The following is a 22,548-nucleotide window of genomic DNA, read 5'->3' as shown; positions in this document are numbered from 1 at the left end:
CTGCTGCTGGTGGAGGTGGTGGTGGAGGTGGAGGTCTTCCCGCTCTCCCCCCCCCCAATTGTCATCTGTCAGAGGCATTGTCCCCGGAAGGGGGTGGCGGAGTGGATGATGCTGTGGCTAGATGGCTTGGGACCTCCCCCCCCACACACACACACACAGTCGCTTGGGGTAGAAGGACAAAAGGGGTTTCGATAAATGATTTGACTCCTTGGAATAATGTCCGATCATGTTACGGACACACGTGTTGAGACCCTGTTGGAAGGCAACATTCAGTTTAAGCATGGGGGAGGTTTTGTTAATCGCTGCTGTTATTTGCTCTGTCTCGCTCTCTCTTTTGGTGAAGCATATTTTTGTTTGCCAGTTTTAAAAGCCTCCCCGAGAACGTCAGCCTGCCTGATATTTTCCTGTGACTTCATCCAAAACTCCTTTTCCGAGTTCTAAAAGTTTACAACTGTGCCATGCAAGTTTCGCAGCCAGAAAAAAACTAGTGTGGGTCATGCACACTTCTGCTTTAGTTCTAGGATAATCTGAGTGTCTAGAAAACAGTCTTTGTGGCTGTTGGATGCAGAATCCTGAATGGGGTGGGGGATGTCTTAATACTGCATAATTATTCTCTGTGTTGCTTTTGTCCTTAAATGGGCAGTGCTTGGCAAAGGCATCTCCAAAACCAGGCATTGTCCCCCCCACCATTTGTATAATAAACACTAAGTGATTTCTTTCTTTGGTTATCCATACATTTGTTTCCTTACTAAGTTGTTTAGTTTTTGGGTTTCTGTTTTGCATTCTCATTGTATGAATTATCTTATTCATTTAATTATTGGTTCTTTAAAACCAAAGGCACAAAAGAATCAATAGATCTACCCTGTTTCCCAGAAAATAAGACCTAACCTGAAAATAAGCTCCAGTATGATTTTTCAGGATGCTCATAATAAGCCTTACCCCCAAAATAAGCCCTAGTTAAGTGAAAGCTCACCCTCAACCATTGTGTAGCAACCAGAAGATGACATGACTGTATTTGAATAAATGTAGATTGTTATACATGAAAAAATAAAACATCCCCTGAAAATAAGCCCTAATGCTTTATTTGGAGCAAAAATTAATATAAGACCCTATCTTATTTTCGAGGAACATGGTAAGCTTCAACTCAGGGCAGATACACTAGTGCAAATATGTGTGTGTCCTTGATCAAATCCTTTTATACGTAATGTGGAGCTGATATGCTTGTCTGTATGTATAAGGTCCTCAAATCTGAAGTGTTTAATTATATTGTTTCATGTTATGCCATCAACTTAAAATAGCTACATATGTCCTCCATATGCTGCACCACCCTATCATATGGGCAACTATAAGCTGCACTGTAAGGAATTCTGACTGTGCAAGGCATTAACTGTTGTTTATTTGCAGTACATCTGTATCTCTGCGGCTGGTTTTGTAGAGGTGCCACTGAAACTTTGCTGAAGTTTATAGAGTAAATTGTCAGTCTTGCTTTGCATCTGTGGGATCAACATCCTTGTTGCTTTGCATGCGACTTGTTTTCTTAAGACATCAGATGGTACTACAGCAGCAGGTATGCATTCTCCTGATTTTGTATTTATACAGCAGTTGATTATATTTACTTTTTCTTTATTCGACACAGTACAGTGTGCTACAGGACTGTGAAATATTCAGAGAGTAGGCAACTTCTCTAGCTCTCCAGCTGTTACTGGATTGCAATTTCTGTCAGCCCTAGCTAGCATAGCTAAAAGTGCAGGACGGTGAGAGTTATGGTCAGGTAACATCTATAGTTGCCCATCTTTGCTTTACATATATCTAGCTTTCAACAAAGTCATATTTAAAGTAGTCTGGGTCCGTGGCTTTTTACTATAACAGGATTATCTGTCAGAAATGGACAAGAATTCCCTTGCTGGGTGTGTTCATCCACTTCTGCATCCTCTTTCCAGCAGTGACGTAGCCTGCTCTTTCCAGGTACACAGTAGAGCACTTCGTTGGTTGGTTCTAGTACATGGTGTTCAGAGTTAAACTGCCCATCTGCTTAATACAGCTGATAAAGTCAAACCTCTATGAGCCTTTTCCAATTGGTTTTAAAAAACAATCTGCTCATCTTACACACCATTTTATGGGAAAATACCAGTTCTTACTCTTTCTGATCCTGTTCCAAATCAATTCCATTGGAGAAGTTGGAGCTTTCGTACTGACAGACTGAGAAATGTTATCTCCATTGTCACTTACACTTTAATAAAATGTTATCATTTGTTTCCATCTGTAGTTTTTCTAAAGAAAAAGGAAACATGCTTTAAAAAGGATTAGAGGCAATAATCTACCATATTGTATGTTTTGTGCAATCCAAGCACAGAATCTGACTTTTTTTGTAACCCTTCTCTACAAAAGTGCTTTTTATTAATACTTAAGGTTGATTTTTGCCCCTCGTATAATTTGGGATCTGGACAAAGTGATGTTGTGTATGTGTTGAGAGAAACTTTTCAGGTGCTTGACTTGGACTCTCAGTAATGGAGGTATGGAGAGACCACTGTTGCTATTCCCACTTTCAGCTCAAACCCTTGCTTATCATGAAGGCGCCTGACAATCCTTGTCAAAATCAGCTGCAACCTGCAATTCTGCGGAAACGTTTGTAATCACTGCTGGTCTACCTTTACTTGAGAGTTCTTTTTAAAAAACAACAACATGCAAATAAAGGTTGATAGAGGAAGTTGGTTCACAATGGGGAAGTGAATTAGAGCATATGTGGCAGATATTAAGCAAACACAAGCTTCAGAAGACTGAGAGGCAAACAGTGAAGAAATTCCACTGGTGCTTTTTTTTCCTGTTAAAGAGTTGGTAGGAGATTTTAAAATGGGGAATTGTTCTTTGCTGTTACCTGACCAGGTTTTCTGAATGTTCTCATCTTCACTCCCATTTAATTTCATAAAGCCTTTTAACCCTCTGCCATCTTTCCTACCACTTTTATTGCATACAGAATGCTCTTGTTAACTTGGAAGTACTGGAGACTGACCATGGATAAATATGGTCAGTCTCCAGTACTCACAGAATCGCAAATGTGTTAATGCATGTACCACCGGTAAGCTTAAAAACAAAAACCTGTGAACAGTTACAGTTCTGAATGTTTTTGACCACACTGGAAACCCAGCATTTCCTGGAAACCTAGGCTGTGTGATAACCTGTCATTGCCTGAAGTAGAAGATCGTCATAAGTTTCTCATCTGATGAAATGAACTGGAAATAGCTTGGCTGACCTGGGTAAAGGTGTGTTTCCTCTGCATTGTTTTTATTTTTAGTGCCATAGCATATAAGGTGTCTGACCCTTGGCAGAGAAGTTAGAGAGCAGTATTATCTTACAGAGCTAGGTATAGTGTGCCTCACACAGCCAGAGCAAAAGAGGATATTCTGAGATGGAAGGGAAGGAAGGACCTTGGAAGAGAAATCATGACTCCTAGTGAACTAGGAAATGGGGCTGAGGTCAGTCACAAGCTAAAATATGTATATATTGCACAGGCATCCTGCTCTTATCCACTGAACTTGGAGTGACATGTACAAGGCTGTCCTGTTTTGTTTTTGCATCAACTCTGTGAAGTAGGTTTAAATGCAGAAGTTATAGGCCCAAACCATTCCCCGAGCTGTATGGCTGATCCAAGGATTTGAATTTCTGTTTCCTTATATCTTATTTGTTCATGTTGCTTGTTTTCTTTGAACATTAAGGACAGAAAAATACTAAGTCAACTGAGTTTGACCTAAAAAAGGTAATAGTTTACGACGAGCTGGGCTAACTTAGCTGAAAGGTTAGATTACAATTAGTAGATCAACATTTTACCGTTATAACAAAGCGATGGTATTGAGGTCCCCAGAGCTGAAAACGGGGGATTGACACCACTTTTATCTACATTAGTGACAGGATCTTAATGAATTCAAGTTAGTGAGTGAATTTAGTAGGATAGTTGCACCTTGTGCACTAGCCTTGTCTTTTCTTTAACTTCTCTGATATTTTGCAAGATGAGACAACTGGTAGGAGCAATTTTGATTTATGAGTTAACTGTATTTTATTGAGCTGTGGTATGTATTTGTGTGTAGCACTAGATGGGGGTGAACTGCATGGCTCATGGTTCTTTCCCATTGACCATGCTTGGTCAGGCTGATGTTATAGGCCAGTAGTTCCCAACCTTGGGTAACCCAGGTGTTCTTGGACTGCAACTCCCACAAGCCTTCACCATTAGCTCTGCTGGCTCAGGTTTCTGGGAGTTGTAGTCCAAGAACACTTGGGTTACCCAAGGTTGAGAACCACTGCTGTAGGAGGACTTGCGTGTACCGCAGGTCAGAGATTGTATCAACCTAGTTTTTTGGGGTTGGGAAAGATTTTGTTGCTGCTACTGTTTAGCAATTTGGAGTAAGAAACTTTCTGCTGCCCACTTCTGAACTGTTCTAATAGGCAGTAGCTTTCCAGGGGCATAAAGAGAGAAAGGTTTTTTCCCCCCAATGTGGTTATTTCATTTACTTTTCTTGCAAACTGAAGTTGGGATACTCCCAAAGTTGATTAAATTGTGTATTTGTGTATTGTACCACTGTGATTGGTGTTTCTCAGGTTAGTCTTAGTTTCCCAGGGTAATGTACAAGGGTTGTTAAATGGATTGTTGTGCCTCACTGCTTTCAATGTGTTTTTGATGTTGTTTTTATACTACTGTGTTGTAGTTGAATGTTTGACACTTTTTAGCATTTGTTTACTTCCAGTTTTTTAGCTTTAAATATTGTATTTTAATGATGTAAGCTGTCTTGAGTTCTTTTTCAGAAGAAAGGCAATGTAAAAATATTTTAAATAAAATATATATTTGAACCCCATCCTTTGCACAAACAGGTTTATTCTGAATAAGGATGTGAAAGAAACACAAATGGACAAGCATACAGTGCTCTGCTCTTCAGCGCTACAGCGCTCTTCTGCTCTGACAAATTATTGCCTGGATACTATGTGTATTGTAGAATAATATCTCATTTAAAGAGAAATCCCCCTAGTAATGCTGCTTTCCTGAAGCATGGTACTTTGCAAGAAGCACATAGCGTCAGATTGCTAAGATCAAACCCTTGCTTGAATTAATCCACCTGCTCTTCTTGGAATTGGTCCAAGACATTATTCTGCCTAGAACAAACCAAAAAATGCCCACCCTCCTATCAAGGTTATTTTGGCAAATGAGGCACAAAATCCTACTATTAGTTTTCTTCCTCACAGACAGTAAAATGGCAAAAAGTTGTTAAGTCGTCTTAGGTCCTTTTAAGGAGAAAGGCAGGGTAGAAATATTTTAAATAAATAATAGAACTAGTAAATTAAAACACTAATATGTATTCTTGGAGGCTTTCATGGCTGGGATCCGATGGTTGTTGTAACTCCTGTCCTCTGAAGATGCTGGTCACAGAGACTGGTGAAATGTTAGGAAGAAAAACCTCCAAAACATGGTCAAACAGCCCGAAAAACCTACAACAACCACAAAATACTAATAATTTGCTGCTCTTCCATGATACCAAAGTCTACTTCCTGAGGTGGAAGTCTCATTCTGCCAGGTGGCCTTGGCTCCTCTCATGCCATTCCCATGCTGGAATACAGTCAACCCTCGACTTACGAATGGACCTAGTTACGAACATTTCAACTTACGAACCACTCTGGTAGGAAAAGTTCACTTTGACTTGAGAACTTTGCTTCGAGTAACAAACAGAAAGCTTGACTGCGGTGGCCCACGGAACGAACCATTCTGGCAAAGAGAAGGGGCCGGACTTCCAAGACCTCTGTTGTTGTTTCTTTCAGGCCGAGACAACGGGGTGAGGGGACGTGTGGGGAGCGCAGCGGTTGTTGTGGTTGGCGCACGCGGGGGGAGATTGTTTCTGTGTTTGTCTCACGAGATCATCGTTGGTGCCGTGACCTCCATGTGAGAGGTTTGGTCAGCCGGGAAGGAGAGAACGGGTGGAGGTGGAACCAAAGTGGCTGGTTCGCTGGCTGGTGGAGGGAGGGAGAAAGAGGAGGAGCCTTGCGGTGGCCTTCGGGGTTAAGGAAAGAGTCTCCCCTTCCATCTCCTCCTATTCCCCCCACCGTAATAATCTGCAAAAAACCGAGGCAGGCAGGACCTCTCCCACCCCTTCTCTCCTCTCCAGGGAGCTGGGAGTGTGCCATGTGGATCCAAGTCCACACCATCAACGGCACTCAAACCCAAGACTATCAGCAGGTGAGCCGGCTGTGACACTCCCCTCCCACCAGGGCACATTTCCTCAGCTTCGGCTTCTCCTGCTCCCCCCCCCCCCAGCTGGCGGTTTGCATAGGCTTCAATTGAACTCCTCCCTGTGTGCCAAGGGAAAGAGGCGGTGGCGGCAGTGCATTTTCAGCCTCTCTTCTTCCCCCCCCTCGCCAGGGCACACTTTCTCAGCTTCAGCTTCCACCGCTCCCCCCCCCCCCCCCGGCTGGCGGTTTGCATTGCCTTGGCTTACAAACTGCCCCTAGACTTAAGAACCAAAAACAGCCGGAACAGATTAATTGGTTTTCAGTGCATTCCTATGGGAAATTTTCCTTTGATTTACGAACTTTTCAACTTACGAATGTCCTTCCGGAACAGACTAAGTTCATAAATTGAGGGTTGACTGTAGTGGGAACAAAATACTTTTGATTCTAAATAGACAGGAACACTCCTAGGGAAAAAGACAGACCAACCTTTATAGATCAGCAGACATAATTCTGTCTCTAGGCATTCACTTTTATTCATCCCTACAGAGGAAACTAAAGGTTGTTCTTGGGTCGCTGTTGCAATAAAGTGAACACTTACCTTCCAACCCCGTGCTTAGGGTGCAGACATCCTACTCAGTGTAATGATGGCTATTTCAGCAGTTCTTGCTTTATACAAATGCAAAAAAGGCGAAAGTAATAATGCTGAAAAATCCATATAAAGCAAATATCTTTGGTAGGCCAGTAAGAGTTCACAAAAACAGTTCAAGGTTTTGAGATCTGCAGATATTTTGATGTGGCAGGATGTCACAAGAAGCAGGTGGCAGAAGGAGGAAATAGGGAGGGAAAACTGTCTTGAAATTGAAGACGTGAAGTGATGTGGTTAAAGACTTAAGAAAAAATGGGAGAGGCGGGGCTATAGAAATTCAGATAGACTGTCACAGGTAGAACTCAAATCTCTGGGTGCACAACAAAAGCAAGAGCCTACAATGACATCTTGTAGCATCTCACCACCAAGGCACTGTATTTTTCTGTGTATAAAGCCCCCCCCATGTATAAGACACTCCCTTCCACTTTTCTAACACAAAATTAAGAAATCTAAGCAGGGCTTAGCAAGTGGAGGGGGAAAGCAGGGATCAAAGCACTTTGATCCCTCCTCCCCTCCTTACTTCCATGTATAAGATGACTCTCAATTTTTAATCTAAAGATTTTAGACAAAAGTATCATACTTGGAAAAATATGGTATATGCTGGTGGCTTTATAGTGATGTGAAAACATAATAGAATGTTGGTCTATGTGCAATATTCAATGAGGAAACATCAGCATGCAAGATTACATCTGCAAATAAGGGGTGCTGGAATTCTGACATGGGACTTTAGCTCAGTGACAGTGGCTTTCATTTGAATCTTCTTGTTTACCCAGGGCTTCTTTCTCTTTTTCCTTTGGCACAATTTGTTATGGAAGGAAAAACAGAATAAATAGCCTCATAATGCCTTCTGATCAGTAATGCCAGGAAGCAGTTCTGCAGTTCTAAGATCATTGTTATTCTGATTATTTTACCATGTGAACCCCATCTTTCGCCTAGAGTCATATAGCCAGGACAAAGATTTGCCCTTGTATTAAATACTAGGGTTTTGTCATTTTACTGACACAGATTTTATGTATGACTAACATTCAGTGCCAAGTGGTGTTCAGTAATACATGGATTTATATCTACAGTATCACTGTTTGAATATCACCACTGAGTTCCACTGTTCTTTTCCAGTTAGAATGATTCGTTTTGGTAAGCCTTAGGAATGATACAATGATATGTTCTTTACAGTGCTTTTTCTGTGTAATATTAATATGACCTCATATATACTCACGGTTCTTTGTCCTGCTGAATATAATAAAATCACATCATTCACAGGGGAATGACAAGTGTTCATGGATACAGACTGAAAAGTGATCACATGTGGGGCAGATTCACTGAATGTTTATATCTGTATCTGTTTACTTACTTATAGTGTTATATGAATGCTCTTAATAGAATAACCTTGGAACTAATTCAGAGTTGAGAGGCTTAGAGATCATACAGTTTTGCATGTCAGAAACTTAGATTTGACACGCAGCGTCGACACTAGGGTGGCTGGGGAGCACTCATAAGTTTAAAGCCTTCTGATTTTCACATTCACTTCACTGTTCAGTAAAATAGCTCCTGATTTGCCCATTTTTGCATAAATTGCTGTTCTTTCAGTCTTTTCAGTACATTTAAACTAGAGTATTCTGTGGAAGATCATATTGTATTCTGTTTGTGACACAGGCTAGCCTGTGTTTTTATCCCAGATCCATAATTCAGGCCCGTTGAAACACTGCACTTGGCCCTTTTCTTGGCAGCAGGTGCCAAACAGGATGAAATCTGAGTTCTTGAAGACCTATTTTACCAGACATGAGGACAGAGATTTTCAAAAACCATTGGACAGAAAAAGAGATTTCAAGTACAGCTTCTTTAGACGGGACTATATGCAGTGTCAGGGGTGCCCATAGATCCATGGCAGTCTGGCGGCTAAAGTTTCAGTAGAAGAATACATTCAGTGCTTTCCTGATTAATAGTTGGGAGGAGAGGGTGGGGTAGGGTTCGGATCAGGGCTAATGAATTACAGTAATGTTACAGCTTGGAAGATGGACCAGGGAGGAGAAAGGCTATCCAGGGTAGATAATAGATCAGAATGTGGTAAATCCTGCTGAACCAATAACCTTTGTCACAGCATAGCCTGTGCCAGTATGTATCAACTCGCAGTTTTTGAAAAAATATCTGTCAGTCATGGGATGTGTACCATTTGGTGGTAATGTGGGCTGCTGTTCAACACGCTGCATCTAACTGTTCTACGGTCACCCAGCTACAGCGATCATGTCTTGCAGGACTGATTTTTATGACTGGGAAACATACCGTGTGCATCTACCCTAGTGAGAAAACATCACTCTCAGGAGACTAGCTGTTACTCATATGTGAAATGAAGCAGGAAACCTGGAAGAGTGTGATGTCTCTTTGAGCTCTGTATAGTATTTGTGCAGTTCAGAAACTGGCATACAAAGCTAACTAGTTTGCATACCCATGCTGTTTTGTATTTGCTTTCTATCTTATGCTCTGTGAGGGGCTGTAACATGAACAGTTCTGTGTTTATCTTCTTGTTGTAAAGGTAATTTTTTAAGAATGTTTTTTCCCCGACCTTAGTTTTCTGTGTTTGCTGTTCTCATTCATAGTTGTATTTCACACCCCTGCCTCCATGAAGCTGCTAGGGTTTGCAAAACAAGCTTTATACGTGGCTCAATACTATCCTTTTACCATGAGTGATCTGCTGGGAGGAGTCTTTCAGAGTTTTCTGGTGGTGCTCTGGAACCGTGCAGCTTGTCCAAGGCCACACAGGGTGGCTTTACTTGCAGGTGCCACAATGGGGAATTGGGCTACCAACCTCTGGCTCTGCAGCCAGGTACCTAAGCCACTAAGCTATCCAGCCAGCTGCTCTCTGTGTAAGGCTGGATTTTAATGGTGCCTGGAAACTTCACATGGGCAAATGCTGCAGTAAGATTATAAACTGGTGTATGACGTCAAGATCATATCACCCCAGTGTTGAGAGATCGGCCCTAGCTACCTTGGTTGTTTTCCAGGCTCAGCTTGAAGGTGCTAGCTTTAATATTTCAAGCATTAAACATGGAAGACCTTAACTAGACAAGACATTCCCTGTCCTAGTGCAAACCTGTTTTGTTGGCAATTGCATTTTTATTGTTTCTAAACTGGTTATTAATGTTTCTTATATAATGAGATTTTTAATAAAAAAAATTACACTCTATCTTAATGGTTTTGATAGAAAGGCAATATAAAAATACTTTTTTAAAAAATGAAAAGAAAATGTAAGAAATTCCCAACAACATCTCCCACTCCCTTGCCCCTTACACCAGAATCATGACAGGGAGTTGTAGCCTATTGTGCCTCTGGTTGAGAAATACTGCTACAGAGCATTAGTTATCAAACAGACAAACAGTTTTGAGTTGAGGGTGAGGATTGCTGTAACAGCTATTGTTTAGGAGGTCTTTCAGAAGGAAGGACCTTCTCCAGGTGTTGAAGACCAGAAGGAATTGTGAAGAGCTCCAGAAGGATTTCTCCAAACTGGAAGAATGGGTGGCAAAATGGCAAATGCATTTCAATATAAGAAAATGTAAAGTAATGCACATTGGGGCAAAAAAATCAAAACTTTAGTTATCAGTTAATGGATTCTGAGCTATCCGTGACAGATCAGGAAAGAGATCTTGGTATGCTGGTGGACAGCTCAATAAAAGTGTCAACCCAGTGAAGAAGGCCAATTCCATACTAAGTATCATTAAAAAGTTGATGGAAAATAGAACAGCCAACATTATAATGCCATTGTACAAAATGCTGGTAAGGCTGTACCTCGAGTATTGCCTACAGTTCTGGTCGCTGCACCTCAGAAAAGACCTAGTGGAACTGGAAAAGGTGCAGAAGAGAGTGACTAAAATGATGACTGAGCTGGGGCACCTCCCTTATGAGGAAAGACTACCGCGTTTGGGACTCTTGAGTCTAGAGAAAAGGTGCCTGAGGGGGAACATGACTGAGTCATATAAAATTATGCAGGGGATGGATAAAGTGGATAGAGGGAAGATCTTTTCCCTCTCACACAATACCAGAATCAGGGGACATCCACTCAAATTGAGTGTTGGGAGAGTGAGAACAGACAAAAGAAAATCTTTCTTTACCCACCGTGGTGTTAGTATGTGGAACTGCTTGCCACAGGATGTGGTGATGACATCTGGCCTAGATTCCTTTAAAAGGGGACTGGACAGATTTCTGGAGGAAAAAGTCCATTGCAGGTGACAAGCCATGATGGGAATGTCTAATCTCCAGGCTTAAAAGGAAGGTACTTCAAAATGCCAGGTGCAAGGGAGGGGTATCAGGATCTAGTTGTCTCATGTGCTCCCAGACGCATCTAGTGGGGCTACTGTGAGATACAGGAAGCTGGACTAGATGGGCCCTTGGCCTGATCCAGCAGGGATCTTCTTACATTCTTATGTAAGGACTAGGTTCCCCAGTCTGTGGCCTTCTGTTTTGAAATTTATATGGTGTTCCTTATTGCACATGCTTTCAGAACAATTTGTAAGCAGGAAATAGACAGAAAAGACCACAGATGTTTTAGATAAGTTGATCTTAACACTAAAAATTTTTAAGAATTTAAATCTTAAAATTGAAAAAATAGTTCAGATAACCAAAGTTGAAATTCAGACTTCTGACTATTTCCTATATGTAGAACTATCCTGTTGTACCTATAAAATGGGAGCATGAAAATGGCTGACGGTCGGATTCCAAAAGATCTCCTGTATGGAGAATTAGTGCAGGGAAATCACCCCAGAGGGAGACCACAGCTGTGATACAAGGATATCTGCAAGTGGGGTCTGAAGGTCTTAGGAATGGACCTCAACAGATGGGAAACCCTGACATCTGAGCATTCAACCTGGAGGCAGGCGGTGCAGCATGGCCTCTCCCAATTTGAAGAGACCCTTGTCCAGCAGGCCGCAAAGAGGCAGTCCCAAAAGCAGCAAAATCAAGGAGCTGGACAGGGGACAGATTATTTGTCTTCAATGTGGAAGGGATTGTCACACTCGAATTGGCCTTCTCAGCCACACTAGGCGCTGATCCAAGACCTCTATTCAGAGCACATTACCATAGTCTCTCGAGACTGAAGGATGCCTGCTAGCAACACTCCCCACTTGAGGGACCTTGCTACTTGGAATGAGCTAGATGCGTGATAGAGCCCGATGCCCTTGGACGTAAAAGGCTGGAAATGAAGTGCTCAGTCTAGTATTCAAAATATTGGTTCCTTTTAAAATGTTGTTGTGTTACTCTTTATTTGGTTGGTACATTTATATTCCACCTCTTCTCTAGTGAGCTCATTGTGACATATGTGGTTCTCCTTCCTGCTCCTTTATCCTGTTAACATTCTTGTGAAATAGTTCAGGCTGAAAAGGAGACTGGACCACAGGCAGTGTTCCCCAACCTTTTCCTGTCCATGGACGGGCTGGTGAAGGCGGGGCACCGCTCGTGCACATGCACGAACAAGCACGCATGCTCTCTTGCATGGGGGGCGTGCACCTGCACGAGCGCCGTGCCACTGGTTGTGCATGTGTGTGGGCCTGCATGAGCATGCACCGCTCTTTGCACATGCACATGACTGAGCATGCGCACATGGCAGCGCGTGCTCGTGCGGGCCCACGCCCCCATGGGCATGCGCAAATGGCAGTGCGGCGTTCGTGCGGGCAAGCCAGAGCGCATGCACAGGTGCAAACGGGCGGCACAGGGGTGAGTGCGCACGGGGCGGGGGGTCTCTCTCTTGTCCAGGCCCAGGCCAGGGACCGGGGGTTGGGGATCGCTGCCGTAGGGAGTTTCCTGAGCTGTCCCCAGCCCCAGTCCCGCACTCTAACCACTGTATCACTCTAGATTTTTTTAAATGGAAAGTAGTGTTGCCTTTCTTATTCAAGCAGTAAATGGAAATGCAGTTGCTAAAACTATGATTATATTATGTGTCTGTGATCAATGATATCTAAGATATTAAAAGGTGATAGAATGCTCTGCAGGAGTTCCCAGGATTTATGCCTTAGCAAGTTAAGAATCTTAAGAGAACATTCAGGAGCCAGTGAAATGAGCAGAGTATTGAAGGGCTGAGTACTGTATAGGGTGGAAAAACTGGAATATCTTGATACTTCTGGAGTAAACAGTTTCAGTACAACTAGTAGCATACTGGAATGCAAAGCTTTTGTGAGTTAAATGAAAATTTCCTCATTTCTAATATAGGAGGACTGACAGAAGGGAACAGGATTCCAGGATTTCAGATGGTCTGTACAGTAATTGTAGTGTTAAGGTATGAAATAGAAGCTGATTTTCATCTTTGCAAGTTAAATCTATGCGGTAAGAACAAAGAGATTAGCGGAGGGGAAAACCAGGGAGTCCCATTTATCCAATGTGTTTTGATATGTTCCTGAGGTATGCACAACTTGCTACAAAAACTGGATGAAGAATCATTGAGCAAAAGAGAGAATTCCTGTAGAGTTGCATTGTATATGCCTTAATTTAAAAGAAAGAAAAGGTATATTCATGATACCACTTTAAAGGCAATGTCTAGGTACTGTACTCAGATTTGTAGAAAGTTTGTGTGTTTGACATATTATTTATGTTTCTTTATCTGCATACTTACCTGTTCCTTCCTCCAAATAAATAACAAGTTTTATTCCTTTTACCTTTCAGCTAAATTAATTTCATAGCTTCTGTATGGTGTGGCAGTGTGGACCACTGATAAACATTAGTGGTTCCCAACCTTGAGTAACCCAGGTGTTCTTGGATTGCAATTCCCAGAAGCCTTCCCCACCAGTTGTGCTGGCCTCAGAGTTGCTGTCCAAGAATCAAGGTTGGGAACCACTGATTTGCACCCATCTATCAAACAAATCTTCAGCCTTCTTGTTTGATATCTACTGTGGATGCAGGAGGTTGGACTTGATGGTCTTATAGGCCCCTTCCAACTTCACTGTTCTATGATTCTATGGTTATATGAACATCAAAAAGTTTAACAAGGGATGTGTGGGTTTTCTAAATGTGAAATCAATCCATGTGCTATAAAGATAACTTTATCTTGGGTGTCTTAATGGTATATTGCAACAACATTATGAGCTACTGACTGCTAATGACATTATGGAACCCAATAAACAATGATCAGCTTGGAGATACTGTCCCATCTTCAAGGAAGCTCTATACAGAGGCCATCTTTACAAGCATAAAGATTCATGCTTTATGCTTGTAAAGCAGATGAAAGGTTTTGAGTAAGCTGTGCACACCTCCCCAGAGAGAAATGTTATGTCTCAGTGGCTGCACTGAGTTACTGCAAAATGAAATTGTGGTCTTTATAAAAAGATTAATATGAAGATGATGTCACATGACATCGGTAAGATGTTTTGAAACAAGAATGAGTTTAGTTTTCATACATTAACAGACTGCCCAGTGTCCTTCCATTGCCATGGTATACGTTCAGCTTGAAGATTTATTTTTAAATAAACTCATGCTTCAGTGCTACTAGTTGAGATGGGTACTAAACAGATGCTGAATGATTTATGTGAAACACAAATGCTCCATTACATGCCATTTCTCATAGTGACTATTCACAAAGGGAAAGAGGATCTCCAATGGAAAGATGCTTTTTAGCTGTAAGTTACATGTGCCAGTAACCATGTTTTGAGCAGACCAGATGGTTATAGACACTGTTACTCCTGAAGTTATCTCAGCCTTGGACTAGTCTGATGTAGTCTAGACAAGGTTCCTCCCTGTGTCCATTGTAACCAGTGACATGTGAGTGCTCAAGTGGATGCAACAAAACCAAATGCACTTGTGAAAAAGAAGAAGAAAAGAAATGTACTCTTGCTTGCAGTACAGTTTTGCCATCACCCCTGCTTAGCAATGTCCTTAAACTGACTATTCTATAAGTCTTGTCTTGCCTCATGATTAATCATGCTTCTTTATACACAAATCATATTTGTTTGTCTACTTCTGTCTTCGTGCTATTTATGCCAGCTTATACCAGATTCAAATCATATGATAGTGGACCTTGTTTGTTGTCAGAACTCTATCAGGATGTGGTTGAATTAGATATTGTGTCCATCAGATTAGAGGAAATGAGTTGGCTACAAAATCAATAACACGCTTGAAAGGTTTGTGTGGGATAGGTGAATCATGGTGTTGAATACTGAAGCCATGTTTTTGACATAGTGGCTGAGTAAGTCAGTACTAGAGCAGACCCACTGAATCAGTGGGCATTTGGTGAGACAACTCCTTTGTAAGTTCCATTGATACAATAGACCTACTATAGTTGTGACATTACTGGATTTCAGCCAATTTCTTGTGTTTCTGTCACTTCAATTCTATTGAAATACAGCATTTCACCAATCAGTGAAAGAGTTCTACTGCTACTACATGTTTAATAGAGCAGTTACTTATTTGCATTTTGGTGTACAGTTTGTCCAAAATAATTCGTTTCTTTCAGAGTTCCATCACTTCTCTTGAAAGTAGCTTAACCTATGTTTTACAATGACTTGTGAACGTGGAAATGACTTTTGAAGTCACCTTTGGGAATAGCATCCATCAACATTTTCTTATGCACTTGATGTACAGTTGATCTAATATGACTGCCTGTTTTTCACACATTGATACCTGTGCCTGGCCCAATCTAAAGCTTCCTCCTCTCTTTTTAAAAATACATCTTTTTTACTAGTTTACCACAAGGTTCTTTCCATTTCTCTAAAACTAGCAGACATTCTCTAACTCTTCTTCATCGTTTATGTAATTGTTACATACATATATGTAATACTGTACTTGAAATTGGGTCAATTCTTGTTATCTAGTCATTGTGGGTTATTTCTACACTTCCTTTCTAGGGAGGGGAGTTTTTGAGTGCCAGGAAAAGCAAACCAATGCAACAGTTTGTAGAAAAGAATCTGCCATGCCAGCAGTCTGACAGGAGCAATTACAACAGCGGCTAGAGAAGGTGCTGCAAAAGCAATTTAACAATAGAGTGAGAGTAACAATGAGCAACTGGTACCTCAGGGGCTCAGTCTAAACCCAAGGGGTATTGCTATCTAGCCTCCAATACAGATCTTTCTTCCATTCACACACCCTTTCTCCACCCTGCTCCCTTATAATGCACCTCGGTTGCTCCCCTCCCCCCCTATGCAGACAGATAGTCCTTTGACTGTCTCTTTCCCAATGAGGAAACTGGAGGCTATAGTAGAATGTTTCTGTTCAGCATTTTGGTTCTTTGCCTCTGACTTGAGAGGGGAGGCTGAGGTGTATAAATAAACAAATTAATTATTAATTTAAGTTTAAACGAATTTACCAATTGAAGGTTTACAACCCAGTTGTGAGATCAAAGTGGTGGGTTTTTGGAAGAAATTCCATAACCATTGTTGGAGGGGGGGATGGGAGGGATAGTGAACTGGTACAGATGCAAAAATGATACCTTTTATTGGACTACTAAAAAAAAATCAAATATTATATGCTTCTGCAGAGGAATCCCACTTTGGGCTAACTACTGCTTCATGAATATTGCAAAAACAGAGTTGTAGACAAAAGTCCAAAAATTGAGGATAGATGTCTGTGAGACGTGATTCCAGACTCAGGTTTCAAAAGTCCTCTGAAGGTGCAGTCTCAAACACCATTCCTTGCAGCATCATTGGAATTTTTACACTCCAAAAGATTTCAAATAGTAGACTTTATTCTCTGATTCCCCCCCCCCGTTGCCCTCTGCAAATGTTCAGCAATGCAGATGTTTAAGTATTCAGGGGTTGTGTTTTCCCAAACAAGAAGTTGACTGCGGCATAGTGCATTTATCAAGGTAAGAAAATCAGTACTTGGGGTTCTGAGATTGCTTGTCATTTGATTGTCCCAGTTTTGGAGCCATATAATAATAATAGCTGTCCAATAATCAGAAATGTGTGCTCAGGCATCAGTATTGGGAGAAGACCAATCCTTTGGCTCTTATCTGAACATATATGGAGCCCCACCCCTTCACAGCCAGCCGTTCAGAACGTTCTCAATTTAAAAAAAAATGTTTTCTCAAACCTGTTTCTGTGGTACCAAGGGGGATATTTTTATATGTTGCTAATATACATATGCATGCAGAGCAAGCAGTTACAAGGAGACACCAGAACTTCAGAAACTAATTCTTACACTTTTTTGCTGCTGCAGTGGTCAGAAGGAAGATTGGGATCTCCCTGTAGATTTCTGAGTAGATCAGCAAGGGTTTCTGCTTCTAATTACTTAACAGGAAGAAAAATAAAAATGATTTATCTCACCAAATTTGTTGTAGTAAAAAAACAGAGAGAAACCAAGAGTGTTCTGTGAGAAACCTATTAAAATCAGTTACTGAAAACACATTCTTAGACTAGACATTTTCTCAGAGTCACCATGAGTGGATTTCATTTAAATCACAGTTTGAATTTTAGAAAACCTTTTTGTTTACTATTTAATTTTTTAAAATGCTTTTTAAATTTAAATCGTGTTTTAAATCAGTTTGATTTTTTTAGACCATTGATTTTTATCCACCTTGGCACCACGTTTTCTAATTTTAAATGTATATTGTTTGCACCAGCAGTCGTAAGATCGAATCCACACTACGGAGTGAGCTTCCGTCACTTTGTCCGAGCTCCTCGCCATCCTAGCAGTTCAAAAGCATGCAAATGCGAGTAGATAAATAGGGGCCACCTCGGTGGGAAGGTAAAACGGCGTTCCCTAGTCACGCAGGCCACGTGACAACGGAAACTGTCTTCGGAAAAGCGCTGGCTCTACGGCTTGAAAACCAGATGAGCACCGCCCCCTAGAGTAGGACATGAATGGACTAAAAATGTCAAGGGGAACCTTTACTTTTACCTACCTGGTTATCCTGGGGCTCTAGTACAAAATGAAGTAGATACAGCAAGTTTGATGTATCCCTGATCAAGAAGAAGTGTGACACATGGGGTCAGTTACCAAACATTCAACTCCCACTTGACATCTGCATTCTATACTAATATCAAGAAGAAGGCTCCGCAGTTTAGTTCTTAGGAAAAAGATCTTGTCTTCTACAGAAAAGTACATTTATATTTGCATAATAATACTTGCCAAAAATAGTCTCACAGTATTTCCAGTTCTAATATACAGATATATGAAAGCTGGAAAATGGAAAGCTTCATCGGATATGTGGTTCATATGTTTTACAAAAAATACTGGCATCAGGATAATTTATTAGCTCAGAAGTAGAGCCTGAAACATACAGATGACAGTCTGCCCATCTGAAGCCTTCTTACACCATGGCAAAGCACAACAGGCCAGGTGGGAGTCAGGAATTTAAAAAAGGAAGAATCTGACTGTTGAAGTGATCATACTTGTAGCACATCATGAGAACTGTCAGTTAGGATTTAGCTAGGTACGTGGCTGGTATGGTTTAGCTGATTAAAACAACATGTTAAACTGCTGCAGAGTGAGCTCTGTCTTTTCAGCTTGTTCTGTTTTGAAGTTACATTGCCTATTTTAAGATTAATATTCTGAACCTGCTGCATCTACTTGATAATAACTTCATAAATGATGGCTGTAGTGTAGTAGGATTGAAAAACAGATGCTTGATTAATAAGTGATGGATGTAATTTAGTTCATGCAAAGTAGTAAACATATGACTTCTGTAGCTAGGGGCCAGTCAAGAAAACTACGCAAGTTGTTTTACTAGTTGAAAAACCTTTACGTACTTCATCTACATTTTCTGATAACTGCTGAAGCCTTAGAAGTGTAGAGGCAGAAATGCCTAACCTTCAGCATATTGATAGTTGCAATGTTCATTTCCCAGTGTCTGCATGGTGATCTGTGTTGCCAGACTGTCAATTGGAAATTTGGAGCACAGCCTCAAAATTCTGTGTCATAACAGAGTTTTGAGGGTTTAAATTGCCATTTCTTGTGAAAGCATGCCTGTATTTGCACTTAAATGTAGATTGGATCAAAACCATAGATACTAGATTGTTGCAAAGTAAATACTCTGCATCTTCAACTGGAATAGTATCATATTGATCAGAGCTGAACTGTGACTGTAGTGTGTAAGTTGCTAAGAGTTGAATCCTTTGGCAAGTGTGGTTAGAGGTGGTACAAAATACAGTAACATCATTTTGGCTCCTAAAATTGGTCTTGCCCAAACTCTGATGATTTACTAAAACCACCTATTCCTGTCTCATTCCTTTTTAATTATTATTTAACTGACTTATGCTGCTGTTCCCTTTAGTTCTATACTCATGAAGCCATATGACATGTGCATGTTTTCTGTTGGATGACTTACAAGATTACATGAGGGCCTGCTTGCATGTGTAGGCCATCACAGATATAAAAAATGTCTGTGTTGTAATAAATGACTTCACGTTCCTTGCACTTCAGTAGTATCTGTTAACATGTTTAGTTTCATATGTCATCTGTCAGTCACTGGATGAGCAGTGAGGTACATATGTACTGAGATCAGTTATCCTTTAAGTAATGAAGACTGCATATACTACACCTAAATTCTCTAACATTTGACAAGTGTTGAGAGTTGCTAAGATCAGATCCTAAATAGCCAACAAGTTCACCAAAAATCATGAAGAACCCTGTGCTGTGATTGCCATTCCTCTTTTATAGCAGTTTGAGTTAAGGATAAAATGAGGACTGTAAGTGGCTACTTACCAATGGTGAGGATTGATGGCCTCTATTGTCACCAAGTAGTGATGTTTTTGGAAATGGGACCAAAACACTTCTGTTTTTCTTCAGTCTCTTAATATATGCCCAAATCAGATAGATGTTTTTTCTTAAAGGGGTGGGATAGCCCACTAGCATCCTCCTAGTGAAAGAAATTTGCTAGGAGGAGACATAGAGCCAAAAACATACGGGAATAAGAATGCTTTAAACTCCTGTATCATAAAAGACACAAAAGCATATCTCAGTTCCCCACTAACTGTTATTGAGGTCCCATGTGCCACATTGAGAGAGGATATAAATGGTGATTTATAGTGCAGTAAGAGTGATGCCGAACACCCACTGTGATATACGAAGGTCAGCAATAAATGTTGGCGCCATTGTCTAACAAGAGGAGGGATGTGTTTTCGAGAATTTGGAACCCATGAACCTTCAGAGGCGCAGAACTGTGGGAACTGTTTTCCCAGTGAGTTTAAGCCATCGCAGCTGGAAAGCTGCCAGCCTGTAAAAACTCTGTCCCATAATCGGTTGAGCATCTCCTGATATGGTTTAGAAAGAATTCTGCCCATTAGCTACTGAAGATATTTTACATGTCAGTGGTTCATAAAGGGCTAAAGTAATTAGAAATGCTCCATGCTGTGTATTGTAATCTTTCTCTTACAGATGCCAAAGCTATTGAGAATTTGTAATCTGAAAAGGCAAATCAGTTCCCAAAAGATTTAGAACTTTTCTCCACTAGTAATTGTACTGGGGAGCTTAAATATTTTAAATTTCACATTAAGAACGACTGGAATATTTGCAAGCTGCTAATAAAATTTAATTCTATTACATTTAACTTGAGAGGAGCTATGGTGAAAGCATGCTGTCCTTAAAACATTGATAGTGGAGTGTCTTCATAAGAGAGATCAAAATTAAGTCTATTATCTGAAGTATGGAATAACAATATCACAATATCATGAAGAATTACATGCATAGCTTAAGCCAGAGTCGAACAGAGTGTGGCTTGCAGGCTGTATGGAGCCTTCCAGGTGCATTTTTGTGGACCCAAGCCTCCCCACTCCATAGGGAAAAAACGTATTTATGTAAAACAAGAGTGTTGTGGGGTTTTTTTTTGCTTCTGGAGGCCTCCAGTAGATATTCCTTTGTGGGCTTGAGGCTTACTCTTCCCCCAAAATAATTTTAAAAAAAGGAAAAGTGCTCTGGTACTTCCTGTATCCCTTTTTAAAACAAATTTTTAAAATGACAATTTCATTCTACATACAGAGAGGGCTGAGGGTACAATTTTGGTCTCCAAGTCCCCTGGGGCTGCCAATCCCAGTTTAAGCTTTTGTGTGTGTTGCACACATAGGAGACTGCATATAATACACCTAAGTTCTCCAACATCTGACAAGTATTGAGAGTTGATATATGTGGTGTGCATATGTACACGTACACAGCACAGAGCTTCTCAAGAGGTTTTCACAGAATTAAACAGTCCAAAGTTTCATGTGCTACCCATGGGCCTCTGTGGCCCCTTTCTCAAACCTGCAGTTCTCTGTTTTGTCTCCCTCTCGCTTGGTCTATACTGATTAGGCTTGTAAATAGCCAGTTGCCCAAGCACCTGTGAAAACATCTCACCCCCATCCTGGCAAACCTCTGCACATCTTGTTGTTTTTCTTCAAGACCTTTAGTGATTCATAAATAACTGGCAGGGCATACTTGGGAACAGCAGGGTAGTCATGTATTTTGGATAAATGGTTTCTTGCTTTGTTCAGAACTCAAATTGCTATAATGTATGTGGAAGAACATAATGTATGTTGAAGAAGCTGGCTGGGTATCTGAGTGGTTTAGGTTTCTGGTTGTGGGGCCAGAATATAGGAGTTTAATTCTCCACTGTGACTCCTATGAGTACAACCAGCCCATGTGGCCTTATAGACAAGCTGCACAGTCCCAAGATGCCCCAGAAGAAAGGAATGATAAACCACTTCTGAGTATTCTCTACCTGAGAAACCCTGGAAAGGGTCACTATAAATTGGAATTGACTTGGCAGCACATGTTTATAGTATTATGTTGATGAAACATTACAGCTAGCCATAGCACTGAATCCAACAGTATCTCTCTGTTGTTACCAATGTGTTTTACCTCTGTTCCAGACCATTGGGTAACCCTTCAGAACTGTGGTTACATGGGGAATTTGTTTAAAATGGGCTCCTTCCCTGTTGTGCCGGCAGCAACCTCTTCTGGCTCAAAGAGCCTTCCTCCAGCAGAGTAATGCAACAGATGCAATCCACACCATGCTCATGATTCACTATACTAGTATGTGTGTCACTTCATAAAGGACAATACTGATAAATACAGGTTTTTCCTAGTTGTGCTGCAGCATAGACCATGTTGTCCTGTGTTGTGGGAGGGATCAGTACAGATCCTTCCCACACCTAGTGTACAGGTGGAGCCATTTTGGCTACATATGTATACACGTATGCCTGCACAATAGAAAAGGAAGAAATGATCTGTCTTGTTTCTCAGCTTTGTGGAAAGAGGAGGGTAGCTAATACAGTATTTGATTAAACCAACTGTTCTCATTTTAGAAGAAGTCAAGCAAGAGATCTAAACACGGAGTACAACCCTGCTGAGTTGTGTAAGAGGAAAAGATGGCATTCAGAGGGCAAACACATGGAGTTGCAAAATTCCTTTTTAAATCTTGTAAAAGGAATCTGTAAGCTGTTAGGGGAGGGATATCTCTAGAGCCTATATTCTTCTTTACTGAAACCTTTCTAAGGAAACAAACCCTGACATTCGGAAAGCACATTTCAAGAGTTTGGAGCATTTCACAAAGTCTTCTGTTCTTGCGATGAACCTTGACAGAAACCAGACTTAGGCGAGCCTTATTATACATTATAAAGGGATTGAATTGCTTAAATTGTTTTGAATCAGTTTAGATTGGTTTAAATTGCTTTTTGATATATCTGCCCCTAAGGTTGCATAATAGAAAGTGAGATACAATTTTTTAAAAAATAAATATTATTATTAGCTGAAATTGTGCTGAGTAACAATGCTTGCATAATTTAATGTAATGCAAGTGGTAGTGCTCATGC

General features: G+C 40.9%; 1 protein-coding gene across 5 annotated transcripts in view; it reads left to right on the top strand.

Annotated features, from left to right (window-relative positions):
- FAM107B (family with sequence similarity 107 member B) overlaps positions 1 to 22,548 on the top strand; it is a 112,875-nt gene that overhangs the window by 55,351 nt on the left and 34,976 nt on the right. Inside the window, exon 1 of one of the 5 annotated variants that reach the window (XM_073000756.2) lies at positions 1,460 to 1,567. The exons of 2 other annotated variants lie outside the window; for them this stretch is intronic. The gene's annotated coding sequence lies outside the window, so the exon portion shown is untranslated. Of the gene's footprint in view, positions 1 to 1,459; positions 1,568 to 1,618; positions 3,474 to 13,045; positions 13,113 to 22,548 lie in introns of those variants that run through there. 2 more of the 5 variants (XM_020809682.3, XM_078394273.1) reach the window with 2 other exon arrangements.

This window comes from Pogona vitticeps, chromosome 5 (genome assembly GCF_051106095.1).
Source record: "Pogona vitticeps strain Pit_001003342236 chromosome 5, PviZW2.1, whole genome shotgun sequence".
In the NCBI taxonomy this organism is placed as follows: Eukaryota; Metazoa; Chordata; class Lepidosauria; order Squamata; family Agamidae; genus Pogona; species Pogona vitticeps.
The sequence above is the reverse complement of the archived record's forward strand: the minus strand, read 5'-3'. Positions and strand labels throughout refer to the sequence as shown.